The following is a 21,510-nucleotide window of genomic DNA, read 5'->3' on the forward strand; positions in this document are numbered from 1 at the left end:
GATGCATCCTTGTACCTCTGCATCCAAGGATATTTCTTTTTCAATAAAAAAAAGTTCCTTTTTCTTTCCGTGTTCCATAGTCCAACCACTCGATCTTCCCAATTGAGATCGTACTTTATCCAATGATGCAGCGTTGTACCTCTGCATCCAAGGATATTTCCTTCTCAATAAAAAAAAATTTCCTTTTTCTCTCCATCTTCCTTAGTCCAACCACTCGATCCTCCCAATTGAGATCGTACTTTATCCAATGATGCATCCTTGTACCTCTGCATCCAAGAATATTTCTTTTTCAATAATAAAAAATTCCTTTTTCTTTCCGTGTTCCTTAGTCCAACCACTCGATCCTCCCAATGGAGAACATACTTTATCCAATGATGCATCCTTGTACCTCTTCATCCAAGGATATTTCCTTTTCAATAAGACAAAGTTCCCTTTTCTTTCCATCTTCCTCAGTTCAACCAGTCGATCCTCCCATATGATATCGTACTTTATCCAATGATGCAGCCTTGTACCTCTGCATCCAAGGATATTTCCTTCTATATAAATAAAAGTTCCTTTTTTTCCATCTTCCTTAGTCCAACCACTTAATCCTCCCAATGGAGAACGTACTTTATCCAATGATGCAGCCTTGTACCTCTTCATCCAGGGATATTTCCTCCTCAATAAGAAAAAGTTCCTTTTTCTTTCCGTCTTCCTTAGTCCAACCACTCGATCCTCCCAATTGATATCGTACTTTATCCAATGATGCAGCGTTGTACCTCTACATCCAAAGATATTTCCTTCTCAATAAAAAAAAAGTTCCTTTTTCTTTCCGTCTTCCTTAGTCCAACCACTCGATCCTCCCAATTGAGATCGTACTTTATCAAATGATGCATCCTAGTACCTCTGCATCCAAGGATATTTCCTTTTCAATAAAAAAAAATTCCTTTTTCTCTCCGTCTTCCTTAGTCCAACCACTCGATCCTCCCAATTGAGATCGTACTTTATCCTATGATGCAGCCTTGTACCTCGGCATCCAAGGATATTTCCTTCTCAATAAAAAAAAGTTCATTTTTCTTTCCATCTTCCTTAGTCCAACCATTCGATCTTCCCAATTGAGATTGTACTTTATCCAATGATGCAGCCTTGTACCTCTGCATCCAAGGATATTTCCTTCTCAATAAAAAAAAAAATTTCCTTTTTCTCTCCATCTTCCTTAGTCCAACCACTTGATCCTCCCAATTGAGATCGTACTTTATCCAATGATGCAGCCTTGTACCTCTGCATCCAAGGATATTTCCTTCTCAATTAAAAAAAAGTTCATTTTTCTTTCCTTCTTCCTTAGTCCAACCACTCGATCCTCCCAATTGAGATTGTACTTTATCCAATGATGCAGTCTTGTACCTCTGCATCCAAGGATATTTCCTTCTCAATAAAACAAAGTTCCTTTTTCTTTCCATCTTCCTTAGTCCAACCACTTGATCCTCCCATTGAGATCGTACTTTATCCAATGATGCAGCCTTGTACCTCTGCATCCAAGGATATTTCCTCCTCAATAAAAAAAAGTTCCTTTTTCTTTCCTTCTTCCTTAGTCCAACCACTCGATCCTCCCAATTGAGATCGTACTTTAGCCAATGATGCAGCCTTGTACCTCTGCATCCAAGTATATTTCTTTCTCAATGAAAAAAGTTCCTTTTTCTTTCCGTGTTCCTTAGTCCAACCACTCGATCCTCCCAATGGAGAACGTACTCTATCCAATGATGCATCCTTGTACCTCTTCATCCAAGGATATTTCCTTTTCAATAAGACAAAGTTCCCTTTTCTTTCCATCTTCCTCAGTCCAACCAGTCGATCCTCCCATTTGAGATCGTACTTTATCCAATGATGCAGCTTTGTACCTCTTCATCCAAGGATATTTCCTCCTCAATAAAAAAAAGTTCCTTTTTCTTTCCGTCTTCCTTAGTCCAACCACTCGATCCTCCCAATTGAGATCGTACTTTATCCAATGATGCAGCCTTGTACCTCTGCATCCGAGGATATTTCCTTCTCAATAAAAAAAAAAGTTCCTTTTTCTTTCCATCTTCCTTAGTCCAACCACTCGATCCTCCCAATTGAGATCGTACTTTATCCAATGATGCATCCTTGTACCTCTGCATCCAAGGATATTTCTTTTTCAATAAAAAAAATTCCTTTTTCTTTCCGTCTTCCTTAGTCCAACCACTCGATCCTCCCAATGGAGAACGTACTTTATCCAATGATGCAGCCTTGTACCTCTGCATCCAAGGATATTTCTTTTTAAATAAAAAAAAAGTTTCTTTTTCTTTCCGTGTTCCTTAGTCCAACCACTCGATCCTCCCAATTGAGATCGTACTTTATCCAATGATGCATCCTTGTACCTCTGCATCCAAGGATATTTCTTTTTCAATAAAAAAAAAGATCCTTTTTCTTTCCGTGTTCTTTAGTCCAACCACTCGATCCTCCCAATTGAGATCGTACTTTATCCAATGATGCATCCTTGTACCTCTGCATCCAAGGATATTTCTTTTTCAATAAAAAAAAGTTCCTTTTTCTTTCCGTGTTCCTTAGTCCAACCACTCGATCCTCCCAATGGAGAACGTACTTTATCCAATGATGCATCCTTGTACCTCTTCATCCAAGGATATTTCCTTTTCAATAAGACAAAGTTCCCTTTTCTTTCCATCTTCCTCAGTCCAGCCAGTCGATCCTCCCATTTGAGATCGTACTTTATCCAATGATGCAGCCTTGTACCTCTGCATCCAAGGATATTTCCTTCTCAATAAAAAAAAGTTCCTTTTTCTTTCCGTCTTCCTTAGTCCAACAACTCGATCCTCCCAATTGATATCGTACTTTAACCAATGATGCAGCGTTGTACCTCTGCATCCAAAGATATTTCCTTCTCAATAAAAAAAAGTTCCTTTTTCTCTCCGTCTTCCTTAGTCCAACCACTCGATCCTCCCAATTGAGATCGTACTTTATCAAATGATGCATCCTAGTACCTCTGCATCAAAGGATATTTCCTTTTCAATAAAAAAAAATTCCTTTTTCTCTCCGTCTTCCTTAGTCCAACAACTCGATCCTCCCAATTGAGATCGTACTTTATCCAATGATGCAGCCTTGTACCTCGGCATCCAAGGATATTTCCTTCTCAATAAAAAAAGGTTCCTTTTTCTTTCCATCTTCCTTAGTCCAACCATTCAATCCTCCCAATTGAGATCGTACTTTATCCAATGATGCAGCCTTGTACCTCTGCATCCAAGGATATTTCCTTCTCAATGAAAAAAAATTTCCTTTTTCTCTCCATCTTCCTTTGTCCAACCACTTGATCCTCCCAATTGATATCGTACTTTATCCAATGATGCAGTCTTGTACCTCTGCATCCAAGGATATTTCCTTCTCAATAAAAAAAAGTTCCTTTTTCTTTCCATCTTCCTTAGTCCGACCACTCGATCCTCCCATTGAGATCGTACTTTATCCAATGATGCAGTCTTGTACCTCTGCATCCAAGGATATTTCCTCCTCAATAAAAAAAAAGTTCCTTTTTCTTTCCTTCTTCCTTAGTCCAACCACTCGATCCTCTCAATTGAGATCGTACTTTATCCAATGATGCAGCCTTGTACCTCTGCATCCAAGTATATTTCTTTCTCAATAAAACAAAGTTCCTTTTTCTTTCCATCTTCCTTAGTCCAACCACTCGATCCTCCCAATTGAGATCGTACTTTATCCAATGATGCAGCCTTGTAACACTGCATCCAAGGATATTTCCTCCTCAATAAAAAAAAAAGTTCCTTTTTCTTTCCGTCTTCCTTAGTCCAACCACTCGATCCTCCCAATTGAGATCGTACTTTATCCAAGTATGCAACCTTGTTCCTCGGCATAAAAGGATATTTCCTTCTCAATAAAAAAAAGTTCCTTTTTCTTTCCATCTTCCTTAGTCCAACCACTAGATCATCCTAATTGAGATCGTACTTTATCCAATGATGCAGCCTTGTATCTCTGCATCCAAGGATACTTCCTTCTCAATAAAAAAAAGTTCGTTTTCTCTCCATATTCCTTAGTCCAACCAATCGATCCTCCCAATTGAGATCATACTTTATCCAATGATGCAGCCTTGTACTTCTGCATCCAAGGATATTTCCTTCTCAATAAAAAAAAAGTTCCTTTTTCTTTCCTTCTTCCTTAGTCCAACCACTCGATCCTCCCAATTGAGATTGTACTTTCTCCAATTATGCAGCCATGTACCTCTGCATCCAAGGATATTTCCTTCTCAATAAAACAAAGTTCCTTTTTATTTCCATCTTCTTAGTCCAACCAATCAATCCTCCCAATTGAGATTGTACTTTATCCAATGATGAAGCCTTGTACCTCCGCATCCAAGGATATTTCCTCCTCAATAAAAAAAAGTTCATTTTTCTTTCCGTCTTCCTTAGTCCAACCACTCAATCCTCCCAATTGAGATCTTACTTCATCCAATGATGCAGTGTTGTACCTCTGCATCCAAGGATATTTCCTTCTCAATAAAAAAAATAGTTCCTTTTTCTCTCCATCTTCCTTAGTCCAACCACTCATTCCTCCCAATTGAGATCGTACTTTATCCAATGATGCACCCTTGTACCTCTGCATCCAAGGATATTTCCTTCTCAATAAAAAAAAAGTTCCGTTTTCTTTCAATCTTCCTTAGTCCAACCACTCGATCCTCCCAATTGAGATCGTACTTTATCCAATGATGCAGTGTTTTACCTCTGCATCAAAGGATATTTCTTTCTCAATAAAACATAGTTCCTTTTTCTTTCCATCTTCCTTAGTCCAACCACTCGATCCTCCCATTGAGATCGTACTTTATCCAATAATGCAGTTTTGTACCTCTGCATCCAAGGATATTTCCTCCTCAATAAAAAAAAGTTCCTTTTTCTTTCCTTCTTCCTTAGTCCAACCACTCGATCCCCCCAATTGAGATCGTACTTTATCCAATGATGCAGCCTTGTACCTCTTCATCCAAGGATATTTCCTCCTCAATAAAAAAATGTTCCTTTTTCTTTCCATCTTCCTTAGTCCAACCACTCGATCCTCCCAATTGAGATCGTACTTTATCCAATGATGCACCCTTGTTCCTCTGCATCCAAGGATATTTCCTTCTCAATAAAAAAAAGATCGTTTTCTCTCCATCTTCCTTAGTCCAACCACTTGATCCTCCCAATTGAGATCATACTTTATCCAATGATGCAGCCTTGTACCTCTGCATCCAAGTATATTTCTTTCTCAATAAAACAAAGTTCCTTTTTCTTTCCATCTTCCTTAGTCCAACCACTCAATCCTCCCAATTGAGATCGTACTTTATCCAATGATGCAGCCTTGTACCTCTGCATCCAAGGATATTTCCTCCTTAATAAAAAAAAAAGATCCTTTTTCTTTCCGTCTTCCTTAGTCCAACCACTCGATCCTCCCAATTGAGATCGTACTTTATCCAAGTATGCAACCTTGTTCCTCTGCATAAAAGGATATTTCCTTCTCAATAAAAAAAAAGTTCCTTTTTCTTTCCATCTTCCTTAGTCCAACCACTCGATCCTCCTAATTGAGATCGTACTTTATCCAATGATGCATCCTTGTACCTCTTCATCCAAGGATTTTTCCTTTTCAATAAGACAAAGTTCCCTTTTCTTTCCATCTTCCTCAGTCCAACCAGTCGATCCTCCCATTTGAGATCGTACTTTATCCAATGATGCAGCCTTGTACCTCTGCATCCAAGGATATTTCCTTCTCAATAAAAAAAAGTTCCTTGTTCCTTCCGTGTTCCTTAGTCCAACCACTCGATCCTCCCAATTGAGATCGTACTTTATCCAATGATGCATCCTTGTACCTCTGCATCCAAGGATATTTCTTTTTCAATAAAAAAAAATTCCTTTTTCTTTCCCTGTTCCTTAGTCCAACCACTCGATCCTCCCAATGGAGAACATACTTTATCCAATGATGCATCCTTGTACCTCTTCATCCAAGGATATTTTCTTTTCAAAAAGACAAAGTTCCCTTTTCTTTCCATCTTCCTCAGTCCAACCAGTCGATCCTCCCATTTGAGATCGTACTTTATCCAATGATGCAGTCTTGTACCTCTTCATTGAAGGATATTTCCTCCTTAATAAAAAAAAGTTCCTTTTTCTTTCCGTCTTCTTTAGTCCAACCACTCGATCCTCCCAATTGAGATCGTACTTTATCCAATGATGCAGTTTTGTACCTCTGCATCCAAGGATATTTCCTTCTCAATAAAAAAAAAGTTCCTTTTTCTCTCCATCTTCCTTAGTCCAACCACTCGATCCTCCCAATTGAGATCGTACTTTATCCAATGATGCATCCTTATACCTCTGCATCCAAGGATATTTCTTTTTCAATAAAAAAAAAATTCCTTTTTCTTTCCGTGTTCCTTAGTCCAACCACTCGATCCTCCCAATGGAGAACGTACTTTATCCAATGATGCAGCCTTGTACCTCTGCATCCAAGGATATTTCTTTTTCAATAAAAAAAAAGTTCCTTTTTCTTTCCGTGTTTCATAGTCCAACCACTCGATCCTCCCAATTGAGATCGTACTTTATCCAATGATAAATCCTTGTACCTCTGCATCCAAGGATATTTCTTTTACAATAAAAAAAAGTTACTTTTTCTTTCCGTGTTCCTTAGTCCAAACACTCGATCCTCCCGATTGAGATCGTACTTTATCCAATGATGCATCCTTGTACCTCTGCATCAAAGGATATTTCTTTTTCAATAAAAAAAAGTTCCTTTTTCTTTCCTTGTTCCTTAGTCCAACCACTCGATCCTCCCAATGGAGAACGTACTTTATCCAATGATGCATCATTGTACCTCTTCATCCAAGGATATTTCCTTTTCAATACGACAAAGTTCCCTTTTCTTTCCATCTTCCTCAGTCCAACCAGTCGATCCTCCCATTTGAGATCGTACTTTATCCAATGATGCAGCCTTGTACCTCTGCATCCAAGGATATTTCCTTCTATATAAAAAAAAGTTCCTTTTTTTTCCATCTTCCTTAGTCCAATCACTTAATCCTCCCAATGGAGAACGTACTTTATCCAATGATGCAGCCTTGTACCTCTTCATCCAAAGATATTTCCTCCTCAATAAAAAAAGTTCCTTTTTCTTTCCGTCTTCCTTAGTCCAACCACTCGATCCTCCCAATTGATATTGTACTTTATCCAATGATGCAGCGTTGTACCTCTGCATCCAAAGATATTTCTTTCTCAATAAAAAAAAAGTTCCTTTTTCTCTCCGTCACCCTTAGTCCAACCACTCGATCCTCCCAATTGAGATCGTACTTTATCAAATGATGCATCCTAGTACCTCTGCATCCAAGGATATTTCCTTTTCAATAAAAAAAAAATTCCTTTTTCTCTCCGTCTTCCTTAGTCCAACCACTCGATCCTCCCAATTGAGATCGTACTTTATCCAATGATGCAGCCTTGTACCTCGGCATCCAAGGATATTTCCTTCTCAATAAAAAAAAGTTCCTTTTTCTTTCCATCTTCCTTAGTCCAACCATTCGATCCTCCCAATTGAGATCGTACTTTATCCAATGATGCAGCCTTGTACCTCTGCATCCAAGGATATTTCCTTCTCAATAAAAAAAAAATTTCCTTTTTCTCTCCATCTCCCTTAGTCCAACAACTTGATCCTCCCAATTGAGATCGTACTTTATCCAATGATGCAGCCTTGTACCTCTGCATCCAAGGATATTTCCTTCTCAATAAAAAAAAAATTTCCTTTTTCTCTCCATCTCCCTTAGTCCAACCACTCGATCCTCCCAATTGAGATTGTACTTTCTCCAATTATGCAGCCTTGTACATCTGCATCCAAGGATATTTCCTTCTCAATAAAACAAAGTTCCTTTTTATTTCCATCTTCCTTAGTCCAACCACTCGATCCTCCCAATTGAGATTGCATTTTATTCAATGATGCAGCCTTGTACCTCTGCATCCAAGGATATTTCTTTCTCAATAAAAAAAAAATCCTTTTTCTTTACATTTTCCTTAGTCAAACCACTCGATCCTCCCTATTGAGATCGTACTTTATCCAATGATGCAGCCTTGTACCTCTGCATCTAAGAATATTTCCTTCTCAATAAAAAAAAGTTCCTTTTTCTTTCCATCTTCCTTAGTCCAACCACTTGATCTTCCCAATTGAGATCGTATTTTATCCAATGATGCATTCCTTGTACCACTGCATCCAAGGATATTTCCTTCTCAACAAAAAAAAAAAAAATTCCTTTTTCTTTCCATCTTCCTCAGTCCAACCACTTAATCCTCCCAATTGAGATCGTACTTTATCCAATGATGCAGCCTTGTACCTCTGCATCCAAGGATATTTCCTTCTCAATAAAACAAAGTTCCTTTTTCTTTCCATCTTCCTTAGTCCAACCACTTAATCCTCCCAATTGAGATCGTACTTTATCCAATGATGCAGCCTTGTACCGCTGCATCCAAGGATATTTCCTTCTCAATAAAACAAAGTTCCTTTTTCTTTCCATCTTCCTTAGTCCAACCACTTAATCCTCCCAATTGAGATCGTACTTTATCCAATGATGCAGCCTTGTACCGCTGCATCCAAGGATATTTCCTTCTCAATAAAACAAAGTTCCTTTTTCTTTCCATCTTCCTTAGTCCAACCACTTAATCCTCCCAATTGAGATCGTACTTTATCCAATGATGCAGCCTTGTACCGCTGCATCCAAGGATATTTCCTTCTCAATAAAACAAAGTTCCTTTTTCTTTCCATCTTCCTTAGTCCAACCACTTAATCCTCCCAATTGAGATCGTACTTTATCCAATGATGCAGCCTTTTACCTCTGCATACAAGGATATTTCCTTCTCAATAAAAAAAAAATTTCCTTTTTCTCTCCATCTCCCTTAGTCCAACAACTTGATCCTCCCAATTGAGATCGTACTTTATCCAATGATGCAGCCTTGTACCTCTGCATCCAAGGATATTTCCTTCTCAATAAAAAAAAAAGTTCCTTTTTCTTTTCATCTTCCTTAGTCCAACCACTCGATCCTCCCAATTGAGATTGTACTTTCTCCAATTATGCAGCCTTGTACATCTGCATCCAAGGATATTTCCTTCTCAATAAAACAAAGTTCCTTTTTATTTCCATCTTCTTAATCCAACCACTCAATCCTCCCAATTGAGATTGTACTTTATCCAATGATGAAGCCTTGTACCTCCGCATCCAAGGATATTTCCTCCTCAATAAAAAAAAGTTAATTTTTCTTGCCGTCTTCCTAAGTCAAACCACTCAATCCTCCCAATTGAGATCTTACTTCATCCAATGACGCAGCCTTGTACCTCTGCATCCAAGGATATTTCCTCCTCAATAAAAAAAAAAAAAGATCCTTTTTCTATCCGTCTTCCTTAGTCCAACCACTCGATCTTCCCAATTGAGATCGTACTTTATCCAAGTATGCAACCTTGTTCCTCTGCATAAAAGGATATTTCCTTCTCAATAAAAAAAAGTTCCTTTTTCTTTCCATCTTCCTTAGTCCAACCACTCGATCCTCCTAATTGAGATCGTACTTTATCCAATGATGCATCCTTGTACCTCTTCATCCAAGGATTTTTCCTTTTCAATAAGACAAAGTTCCCTTTTCTTTCCATCTTCCTCAGTCCAACCAGTCGATCCTCCCATTTGAGATCGTACTTTATCCAATGATGCAGCCTTGTACCTCTGCATCCAAGGATATTTCCTTCTCAATAAAAAAAAGTTCCTTGTTCCTTCCGTGTTCCTTAGTCCAACCACTCGATCCTCCCAATTGAGATCGTACTTTATCCAATGATGCATCCTTGTACCTCTGCATCCAAGGATATTTCTTTTTCGATAAAAAAAAATTCCCTTTTCTTTCCCTGTTACTTAGTCCAACCACTCGATCCTCCCAATGGAGAACGTACTTTATCCAATGATGCATCCTTGTACCTCTTCATTCAAGGATATTTCCTTTTCAATAAGACAAAGTTCCCTTTTCTTTCCATCTTCCTCAGTCCAACCAGTCGATCCTCCCATTTGAGATCGTACTTTATCCAATGATGCAGCCTTGTACCTCTGCATCCAAGGATATTTCTTTTTCAATAAAAAAAAGTTCCTTTTTCTTTCCGTGTTCCTTAGCCCAACCACTCAATCCTCCCAATTAAGATCGTACTTTATCCAATGATGCATCCTTGTACCTCTTCATCCAAGGATATTTCCTTTTCAATAAGACAAAGTTCCCTTTTCTTTCCATCTTCCTCAGTCCAACCAGTCGATCCTCCCATTTGAGATCGTACTTTATCCAATGATTCATCCTTGTACCTCTGCATCCAAGGATATTTCTTTTTCAATAAAAAAAAATTCCTTTTTCTTCCCGTGTTCATTAGTCCAACCACTCGATCCTCCCAATGCAGAACGTACTCTATCCAATGATGCATCCTTGTACCTCTTCATCCAAGGATATTTCCTTTTCAATAAGACAAAGTTCCCTTTTCTTTCCATCTTCCTCAGTCCAACCAGTCGATCCTCCCATTTGAGATCGTACTTTATCCAATGATGCAGTCTTGTACCTCTTCATCCAAGGATATTTCCTCCTCAATAAAAAAAAGTTCTTTTTTCTTTCCGTCTTCCTTAGTCCAACCACTCGATCCTCCCAATTGAGATCGTACTTTATCCAATGATGCAGTTTTGTACCTCTGCATCCAAGGATATTTCCTTCTCAATGAAAAAAAAGTTCCTTTTTCTCTCCATCTTCCTTAGTCCAACCACTCGATCCTCCCAATTGAGATCGTACTTTATCCAATGATGCATCCTTGTACCTCTGCATCCAAGGATATTACCTTTTCAATAAAAAAAAGTTCCTTTTTCTTTCCTTCTTCCTTAGTCCAACCACTCGATCCTCCCAATTGAGATCGTACTTTATCCAATGATGCAGTCTTGTACCTCTGCATCCAAGGATATTTCCTTCTCAATAAAAAAAAAAAATTCCTTTTTCTCTCCATCTCCCTTAGTCCAACAACTTGATCCTCCCAATTGAGATTGTACTTTATCCAATGATGCAGCCTTGTACCTCTGCATCCAAGGATATTACCTTTTCAATAAACAAAAGTTCCTTTTTCTTTCCTTCTTCCTTAGTCCAACCACTCGATCCTCCCAATTGAGATCGTACTTTATCCAATGATGCAGTCTTGTACCTCTGCATCCAAGGATATTTCCTTTTCAATAAAACAAAGTTCCTTTTTCTTTCCATCTTCCTCAGTCCAACCACTTTATCCTCCTATTAAGATCGTACTTTATCCAATGATGCAGCCTTGTACCTCTGCATCCAAGGATATTTCCTTCTCAATAAAAAAAAAAAAGTTCCTTTTTCTTTCCATCTTCCTTAGTCCAACCACTCGATCCTCTCAATTGAGATTGTACTTTCTCCAATTATGCAGCCTTGTACATCTGCATCCAAGGATATTTCCTTCTCAATAAAACAAAGTTCCTTTTTATTTCCATCTTCTTAATCCAACCACTCAATCCTCCCAATTGAGATTGTACTTTATCCAATGATGAAGCCTTGTACCTCCGCATCCAAGGATATTTCCTCCTCAATAAAAAAAAGTTAATTTTTCTTGCCGTCTTCCTAAGTCAAACCACTCAATCTTCCCAATTGAGATCTTACTTCATCCAATGATGCAGTGTTGTACCTCTGCATCCAAGGATATTTCCTTCTCTATAAAAAAAAAGTTCCGTTTTCTTTCCATCTTCCTTAGTCCAACCACTCAATCCTCCCAATTGAGATCGTACTTTATCCAATGATGCACCCTTGTACCTCCGCATCCAAGGATATTTCCTTCTCATTAAAAAAAAGTTCCGTTTTCTTTCCATCTTCCTTAGTCCAACCACTCGATCCTCCCAATTGAGATCGTACTTCATCCAATGATGCAGTGTTGTACCTCTGCATCCAAGGATATTTCTTTCTCAATAAAACATAGTTTCTTTTTCTTTCCATCTTCCTTAGTCCAACCACTCGATCCTCACATTGAGATCGTACTTTATCCAATGATGCAGTTTTGTACCTCTGCATCCAAGGATATTTCCTGCTCGATAAAAAAAAGTTCCTTTTTCTTTCCTTCTTCCTTAATCCAACCACTCGATCCCCCCAATTGAGATCATACTTTATACAATGATGCAGCCTTGTACCTTTGCATCCAAGGATATTTCCTTCTCAATAAAAAAAAAGTTCCTTTTTCTTTCCCTCTTCCTTAATCCAACCACTCGATCCTCCCAATTGAGATCGTACTTTATCCAATTATGCAGCCTTGTACCTCCGCATCCAAGGATAATTCCTTCTCAATAAAACATAGTTCCTTTTTCTTTCCATCTTCTTAGTCCAATCACTCAATCCTCCCAATTGAGATTGTACTTCATCCAATGATACAGCCTTGTTGCTCCGCATCCAAGGATATTTCCTCCTCAATAAAACAAAGTTCATTTTTCTTTCCGTCTTCCTTAGTCCAACCACTCGATCCTCCCAATTGAGATCGTACTTCATCCAATGATGCAGCCTTTTACCTCTGCATCCAAGGATATTTCCTTCTCAATAAAAAAATAGTTCCTTTTTCTTTCCATCTTCCTTAGTCCAACCACTCAATCCTCCAAATTGAGATCGTACTTTATCCAATGATGCAGCCTTGTACCTCTGCATCCAAGGATATTTCCTTCTCAATAAAACAAAGTTCCTTTTTCTTTCCATCTTCCTTAGTCCAACCACTCGATCCTACCAATTGAGATCGTACTTTATCCAATGATGCAGCCTTGTACCTCTTCATCCAAGGATATTTCCTTCTCAATAAAACAAAGTTCCTTTTTCTTTCCATCTTCCTTAGTCCAACCATTCGATCCTCCCAATTGAGATCGTACTTTATCCAATGATGCAGCCTTGTACCTCTGAATCCAAGGATATTTCCTTCTCAATAAAAAAAAAATTCCTTTTTCTCTCCATCTTCCTTAGTCCAACCACTCGATCTTCCCAATCGATATCGTACTTTATCCAATGATGCAGCCTTGTACCTCTGCATCCAAGGATATTTCCTTCTCAATAAAACAAAGTTCCTTTTTCTTTCCTTCTTCCTTAGTCCAACCACTCGATCCTCCCAATTGAGATCGTACTTTATACAATGATGCAGCCTTGTACCTCTGCATCCAAGGATATTTCCTTCTCAATAAAAAAAAAAAGTTCTTTTTCTTTCTCTCTTTCTTAGTTCAACCACTCGATCCTCCCAATTGAGATTGTTCCTTATCCAATTATGCAGCCTAGTACCTCTGCATCCAAGGATATTTCCTTCTCAATAAAAAAAAATTCCTTGTACTTTCCATGTTCCTTAGTTCAACCACTCAATCCTCCCAATTGAGATCGTACTTTATCCAATGATGCAGCCTTGTACCTCTGCATCCAAGGATATTTCCTTTTCAATAAAAAAAAAAGTTCCCTTTTTTCTCCATCTTCCTTAGTCCAACCACTCGATCCTCCCAATTTAGATCGTACTTTATCCAATGATGCAGCCTTGTACCTCTGCATCCAAGGATATTTCCTTCTCAATAAAAAAAAAATGTTCCTTTTTCTTTCCATCTGCCTTAGTTCAACCACTCGTTCCCCCCAATTGAGATCGTACTTTATCCAATGATGCAGCCTTGTACCTCTGCATCCAAGGATATTTCCTTCTCAATAAAACAAAGTTCCTTTTTCTTTCCATCTTCATTAGTCCAACCACTCGATCCTCCCAATTGAGATCGTACTTTATCCAATGATGCAGCCTTGTACCTCTGCATCCAAGGATATTTCCTCCTCAATAAAAAAAAGTTCCTTTTTCTATCCATCTTCCTTAGTCCAACCATTTAATCCTCCCAATTGAGATCGTACTTTATCCAATGATGCAGCGTTGTACCTCTGCATCCAAAGATATTTCCTTCTCAATTAAAGAAAAGTTCCTTTTTCTTTTCATCTTCCTTAGTTCAACCACTCGATCCTCCCAATTGAGATTGTACTTTATCCAATGATGCATCCTCTTACCTCTGCATCCAAGGATATTTCCTTTTCAAAAAAAATATTTCCTTTTTCTTTCCCTCTGCCTTAGTCCAACCACTCGATCCTCCCAATTGAGATCGTACTTTATCCAATGATGCAGCCTTTTACCTCTGCATCCAAGAATATTTCCTCCTCAATAAAACCAAGTTCCTTTTCCTTTCCGTCTTCCTTAGTCCAACCACTCGATCCTCCCAATTGAGATCGTACTTTATCCAATGATGCAGCCTTGTACCTATGCATCCAAGGATATTTCCTTCTCAATAAAACATAGTTCCTTTTTCTTTCCATCTTCCTTAGTCCAACCACTCGATCCTCCCAATTGAGATCGTACTTTATCCAATGATGCAGCCTTGTACCTCTGCATCCAAGGATATTTCCTTCTCAATAAAATAAAGTTCCTTTTTCTTTCCATCTTCCTTAGTCCAACCACTCGATCCTCCCAATTGAGATCGTACTTTATCCAATGATGCAGCCTTGTACCTCTGCATCCAGTGATATTTCCTTTTCAATAAAACAAAGTTCCTTTTTCTTTCCATCTTCCTTAGTCCAACCACTCGATCCTCCCAATTGAGATTGCATTTTATCCAATGATGCAGCCTTGTACCTCTGCATCCAAGGATATTTCTTTCTCAATAAAAAAAAAATCCTATTTCTTTACATTTTCCTTAGTCAAACCACTCGATCCTCCCTATTGAGATCGTACTTTATCCAATGATGCAGCCTTGTACCTCTGCATCTAAGAATATTTCCTTCTTAATAAAAAAAAGTTCCTTTTTCTTTCCATCTTCCTTAGTCCAACCACTTGATCCTCCCATTTGAGATCGTATTTTATCCAATGATGCATCCTTGTACCACTGAATCCAAGGATATTTCCTTCTCAACAAAAAAAAAAAAAAAATCCTTTTTCTTTCCATCTTCCTTAGTCCAACCAATCTATCCTCCCAATTGAGATCGTACTTTATCCAATGATGCAGCCTTGTACCTCTACATCCAAGGATATTTCCTTCTCAATAAAAATAATTCCTTTTCTTTCCATCTTCCTTAGTCCAACCAATTGATCCTCCCAATTGAGATCGTACTTTATCCAATGATGAAGCCTTGTACCTCTGCATCCAAGGATTTTTCCTTCTCAAAAAAAAAAAAGTTCCTTTTTCTTTCCATCTTCCTTAGTCCAACCACTCGATCCTCCCAATTGAGATCGTAGTTTATCCAATGATGCAGCCTTGTACCTCTGCATCCAAGGATATATTCTTCTCAATAAAACAAAGAACCTTTCTCTTTCCGTCTTCCTTAGTCCAACCACTCAATCCTCCCAATTGAAATCGTACTTTATCCAATGATGCAGCCTTGTACCTCTGCATCCAAGGATATTTCCTTCTCAATAAAAAAAAAGTTCCTTTTTCTTTCCATCTTCCTTAGTCCAACCATTCGATCCTCCCAATTGAGATCGTACTTTATCCAATGATGCAGCCTTTTACCTCTGAATCCAAGGATATTTCCTTCTCAATAAAAAAAAAAAAAATCCTTTTTCTCTCCATCTTCCTTAGTCCAACCACTCGATCTTCCCAATTGATATCGTACTTTATCCAATTATGCAGCCTTGTACCTCTGCATCCAAGGATATTTCCTTCTCAATAAAAAAAAAGTTCCTTTTTCTTTCCTTCTTCCTTAGTCCAACCACTCGATCCTCCCAATTGAGATCGTACTTTATCCAATGATGCAGCCTTGTACCTCTGCATCCAAGGATATTTCCTTCTCAATAAAACAAAGTTCCTTTTTCTTTCCATCTTCCTTAGTCCAACCACTCAATCCTCCCAATTTAGATCGTACTTTATCCAATGATGCAGCCTTGTACCTCTGCATCCAAGGATATTTCCTCCTCAATAAAAAAAAAGTTCCTTTTTCTTTCCGTCTTCCTTAGTCCAACCACTCGATCCTCCCAATTGAGATCGTACTTTATCCAAGTATGCAACCTTGTTCCTCTGCATAAAAGGATATTTCCTTCTCAATAAAAAAAAGGTTCCTTTTTCTTTCCATCTTCCTTAGTCCAACCACTCAATCCTCCTAATTGAGATCGTACTTTATCCAATGATGCAGCCTTGTATCTCTGCATCCAAGGATATTTCCTTCTCAATAAAAAAAAAGTTCCTTTTCTCTCCATCTTCCTTAGTCCAACCAATCGATCATCCCAATTGAGATCATACTTTATACAATGATGCAGCTTTGTACCTCCGCATCCAAGGATAATTCCTTCTCATAAAACATAGTTCCTTTTTCTTTCCATCTTCCTTAGTCCAATCACTCAATCTTCCCAATTGAGATTGTACTTCATCCAATGATGTAGCCTTATACCTCTGCATCCAAGGATATTTCCTCCTCAATAAAAAAAGTTCCTTTTTCTTTCCATCTTCCTTAATCCAACCACTCAATCCTCCCAATTGAGATCGTACTTTATCCAATGATGCAGCCTTGTAACTCTGCTTCCAAGGATATTTCCTCCTCAATAAAAAAAGTTCCTTTTTTTTTCCTTCTTCCTTAGTCCAACCACTCGATCCTCCCAATTGCGATCGTACCTTATCCAATGATGCAGCCTATTACCTCTGCATCCAAGGAAATTTACTTCTCAATAAAAAAAAATTCCTTGTACTTTCCATCTTCCTTAGTCCAACCACTCAATCCTCCCAATTGAGATTGTACTTTATCCAATGATGCAGCCTTGTACCTCTGCATCCAAGGATATTTCCTTCTCAATAAAAAAAATTTCCTTTTTCTCTTCATCTTCCTTAGTCCAACCACTCGATCATCCTAATTGAGATCGTACTTTATCAAATGATGCAGCCTTTTACATCTGCATCCAAGGATATTTCCTTCTCAATAAAAAAAAAGTTCCTTTTTCTTTCCTTCTTCCTTAGTCCAACCACTTGATCCTCCCAATTGAAATCGTACTTTATCCAATGATGCAGCGTTGTACCTCTGCATCCAAGGATATTTCCTTTTCAATTAAACAAAGTTCCTTTTTCTTTCCATCTTCTCTAGTCCAACCACTCAATCCTCCCAATCGAGATCGTACTTTATCCAATAATGAAGCCTTGTACCTCTGCATCCAAGGATATTTCCTCCTCAATAAAAAAAAGTTTCTTTTTCTTTCTGTCTTCCTTAGTCCAACCACTCGATCCTCCCAATTGAGATCGTACTTTATCCAATGATGCAGCCTTGTACCTCTGCATCCAAGGATATTTCCTTCTCAATAAAACAAAGTTCCTTTTTCTTTCCATCTTCCTTAGTACAACCACTCGATCCTCCCAATTGAGATCGTACTTTATCCAATGATGCAATCTTGTACCTCTGCATCCAAGGATATTTCCTTCTCAATAAAAAAAAAGTTCCTTTTTCTTTCCTTCATCCTTAGTCCAACCACTCGGTCCTCCCAATTTAGATCGTACTTTATCCAATGATGCAGCCTTGTACCTCCACATCCAAGGATATTTCTTTCTCAATAAAACAAAGTTCCTTTGTCTTTCCATCTTCCTTACTCCAACCACTCGATCCTCGCAATTGAGATCGTACTTTATCCAATGATGCAGCTTTGTACCTCTGCATCCAAGGATATTTCCTCCTCAATAAAAAAAAGTTCCTTTTTCTTTCCTTCTTCCTTAGTTCAACCACTCAATCCTCCCAATTGAGATCGTACCTTATCCAATAATGCAGCCTATTACCTCTGCATCCAAGGATATTTCCTTCTCAATAAAAAAAATTCCTTGTACTTTCCATCTTCCTTAGTCCAACCACTCAATCCTCCCAATTGAGATCGTACTTTATCCAATGATGCAGCCTTGTACCTCTGCATCCAAGGATATTTCCCTCTCAATAAAAAGAAAAGTTCCTTTTTCTCTCCATCTTCCTTAGTCCAACAACTCGATCCTCCCAATTGAGATCGTACTTTATCCAATGATGCAGCCTTGTACCTCTGCATCCAAGGATATTTCCTTCTCAATAAAACAAAGTTCCTTTTTCTTTCCATCTTCCTTAATCTAACCACTCGATCCTGCTAAATGAGATCGTACTTTATCCAATGATGCAGCCTTGTACCTCTGCATCAAAGGATATTTCCTCCTCAATAAAGAAAGTTCCTTTTTCTTTCCGTCTTCCTTAGTCCAACCACTCGATCCTCCCAACTGAGATCGTACTTCATCCAATGATGCAGCGTTGTACCTCTGCATCCAAGGATATTTCCTTCTCAATAAAAAAAAGTTCCTTTTTCTCTCCGTCTTCCTTAGTCAAACCACTCGATCCTCCCAATTGAGATCGTACTTTATCCAATGATGCATCCTTGTACCTCTTCATCCAAGGATATTTCCTTCTCAATAAAAAAAAAGTTCCTTTTTCTTTCCATCTTCCTTAGTCCAACCACTCGATCCTCCCAATTGAGATCGTACTTTATCCAATGATGCAGCCTTGTACCTCTGCATCCAAGGATATTTCCTTCTCAATAAAAAAAGTTCCTTTCTCTTTCCTTCTTCCTTAGTCCAACCACTCAATCCTCCCAATTGAGATTGTACTTTATCCAATGATGCACCATTGTACCTCTGTATCCAAGGATATTTCCTTCTCAATTAAACAAAGTTCCTTTTTCTTTCCATCTTCTCTAGTCCAACCACTCAATCTTCCCAATTGAGATCGTACTTTATCCAATAATGAAGCCTTTTACCTCTGCATCCAAGGATATTTCCTCCTCAATAAAAAAAAAGTCCATTTTTCTCTCTGTCTTACTTAGTCCAACCACTCGATCCTCCCAATTTAGATCGTACTTCATCCAAGTATGCAACCTTGTTCCTCTGCATCCAAGGATATTTCCTTTTCAATAAAAAAAAGTTCCTTTTTCTTTCCATCTTCCTTAGTCCAACCACTCGATCCTCCCAATTGAGATCGTACTTTATCCAATGATGCAGCCTTGTACATCTGCATCCAAGGATATTTCCTTCTCAATAAAAAGTTCCTTTTTTTTTTTTCTTCCTTAGTCCAACCACTTGATCCTCCCAATTGAGATCGTACATTATCCCATGATGCACCCTTGTACCTCTGCATCCAAGGATATTTCCTTCTCAATTAAACAAAGTTCCTTTTTCTTTCCATCTTCTCTAGTCCAACCACTCAATCCTCCCAATTGAGATCGTACTTTATCCAATAATGAAGCCTTTTACCTCTGCATCCAAAGATATTTCCTACTCAATAAAAAAAAAGTTCCTTTTTCTTTCTCTCTTCCTTAGTCCAACCACTCGATCCTCCCAATAGAGATCGTACTTTATCCATGTATGCAACCTTGTTCCTCTGCATCCAAGGATATTTCCTTTTCTATAAAAAAAAGTTCCTTTTTCTTTCCATCTTCCTTAGTCCAACCACTCGATCCTCCCAATTGAGATCGTTCTTTATCCAATGATGCAGCCTTGTATCTCTGCATCCAAGGATATTTTTTTCTCAATAAAAAAAAGATCGTTTTCTCTCCATCTTCCTTAGTCCAACCACTCGATCCTCCCAATTGAGATCATACTTTATCCAATGATGCAACCTTGTACCTCTGCATCCAAGGATATTTCCTTCTCAATAAAAAAAAAGTTCCCTTTTCTTTCCATCTTCCTTAGTCTAACCACTCGATCCTCCCAATTGAGATCGTACTTTATCCAATGATTCAGCCTTGTACCTCCGTATCCAAGGATATTTCCTTCTCAATAAAAAAAAGTTCCTTTTTCTTTCCATTTTCTTAGTCCAACCACTCAATCCTCCCAATTGACATCGTACTTTATTCAATAATGCAGCCTTGTACCTCCACATCCAAGGATATTTCCTCATCAATAAAAAAAAGTTCCTATTTCTTTCCGTCTTCCTTAGTCCAACCACTCGATCCTCCCAATTGAGATCGTACTTTATCCAATGATGCAGCGTTGTACCTCTGCATCCAGGGATATTTCCTTCTCAATAAAAAAAAAGTTCCTTCTTCTTTCATTCTTTCTTAGTCCAACCACTCAATCCTCCCAATTGAGATCGTACTTTATCCAATGATGCAGCGTTTTACCTCTGCATCCAGGGATATTTCCTTCTCAATAAAAAAAAAGTTCCTTCTTCTTTCCATCTTTCTTAGTCCAACCACTCGATCCTCCCATTTGAGATCGTACTTTATCCAATGATGCAGCCTTGTACCTCTGCATCCAAGGATATTTCCTCCTCAATAAAAAAAAGTTCCTTTTTCTTTCCTTCTTCCTTAGTCCAACCACTCAATCCTCCCAATTGAGATTGTACTTTATCCAATGATGCAGCCTTGTACCTCTGCTTCCAAGGATATTTCCTCCACAATAAAAAATTTCCTTTTTCTTTCCTTCTTCCTTAGTCCAACCACGCAATCCTCCCAATTGAGATCGTACCTTATCCAATGATGCAGCCTTGTACCTCTGCATCCAAGGATATTTCCATCTCAATAAAACAAAGTTCCTTTTTCTTTCCATCTTCCTTAGTCCAAACACTCGATCCTCCCAATTGAGATCGTACTTTATGCAATGATGCAGCCTTGTACCTCTACATCCAAAGATATTTCCTCCTCAATAAAAAATTTTTCATTCCATCTTCCTTAGTCCAATCACTCGATCCTCCCAACTGAGAACATACTGTATCCAATGATGCAGCCTTGTACCTCTGCATCCAAGGATATTTCCTCAATAAAAAAAAAGTTCCTTTTTCTTTCCATCTTCCTTAGTCCAACCACTCGATCCTCCCAATTGAGATCGTACTTTATCCAATGATGCATCCTTGTACCTCTGCTTCCAAGGATATTTCCTCCTCAATAAAAAAAGTTACTTTTTCTTTCCTTCTTCCTTAGTCCAACCACTCGATCCTCCCAATTGAGATCGTACTTTATCCAATGATGCAGCCTTATACCTCTACATCCAAAGATATTTCCTCTTCAATAAAAAAAGTTCCTTTTTCTTTCCATCTTCCTTAGTCCAATCACTCGATCCTCCCAACTGAGATCATACTTTATCCAATGATGCAGCCTTGTACCTCTGCATCCAAGGATATTTCCTCAATAAAAAAAAAGTTCCTTTTTCTTTCCATCTTCCTTAGTCCAACCACTCGATCCTCCCAATTGAGATCGTACTTTATCCAAGTATGCAACCTTGTTCCTCTGCATCCAAGGATATTTCCTTCTCAATAAAAAAAAGTTCCTTTTTCTTTCCATCTTCCTTAGTCCAATCACTCGATCCTCCCAATTGAGATCGTACTTTATCCAATGATGCAGCCTTGTATCTCTGCATCCAAGGATATTTCCTTCTCAATAAAAAAAAGTTCCTTTTTCTTTCCATCATCCAGAGTCTAACCACTCGATCCTCCCAATTGAAATCGTACTTTATCCAATGATGCAGCCTTGTAC

The 21,510-nt window shown here is 38.4% G+C and overlaps 1 protein-coding gene across 1 annotated transcript in view; it reads left to right on the plus strand.

Moving 5' to 3' along the window:
• Window positions 1–21,510, plus strand: part of LOC137643997 (arylsulfatase B-like) — a 636,333-nt gene that overhangs the window by 171,220 nt on the left and 443,603 nt on the right. The gene's annotated exons all lie outside the window — the stretch shown is intronic.

This window comes from Palaemon carinicauda, chromosome 7, assembly GCF_036898095.1.
Source record: "Palaemon carinicauda isolate YSFRI2023 chromosome 7, ASM3689809v2, whole genome shotgun sequence".
NCBI lineage: Eukaryota > Metazoa > Arthropoda > Malacostraca > Decapoda > Palaemonidae > Palaemon > Palaemon carinicauda.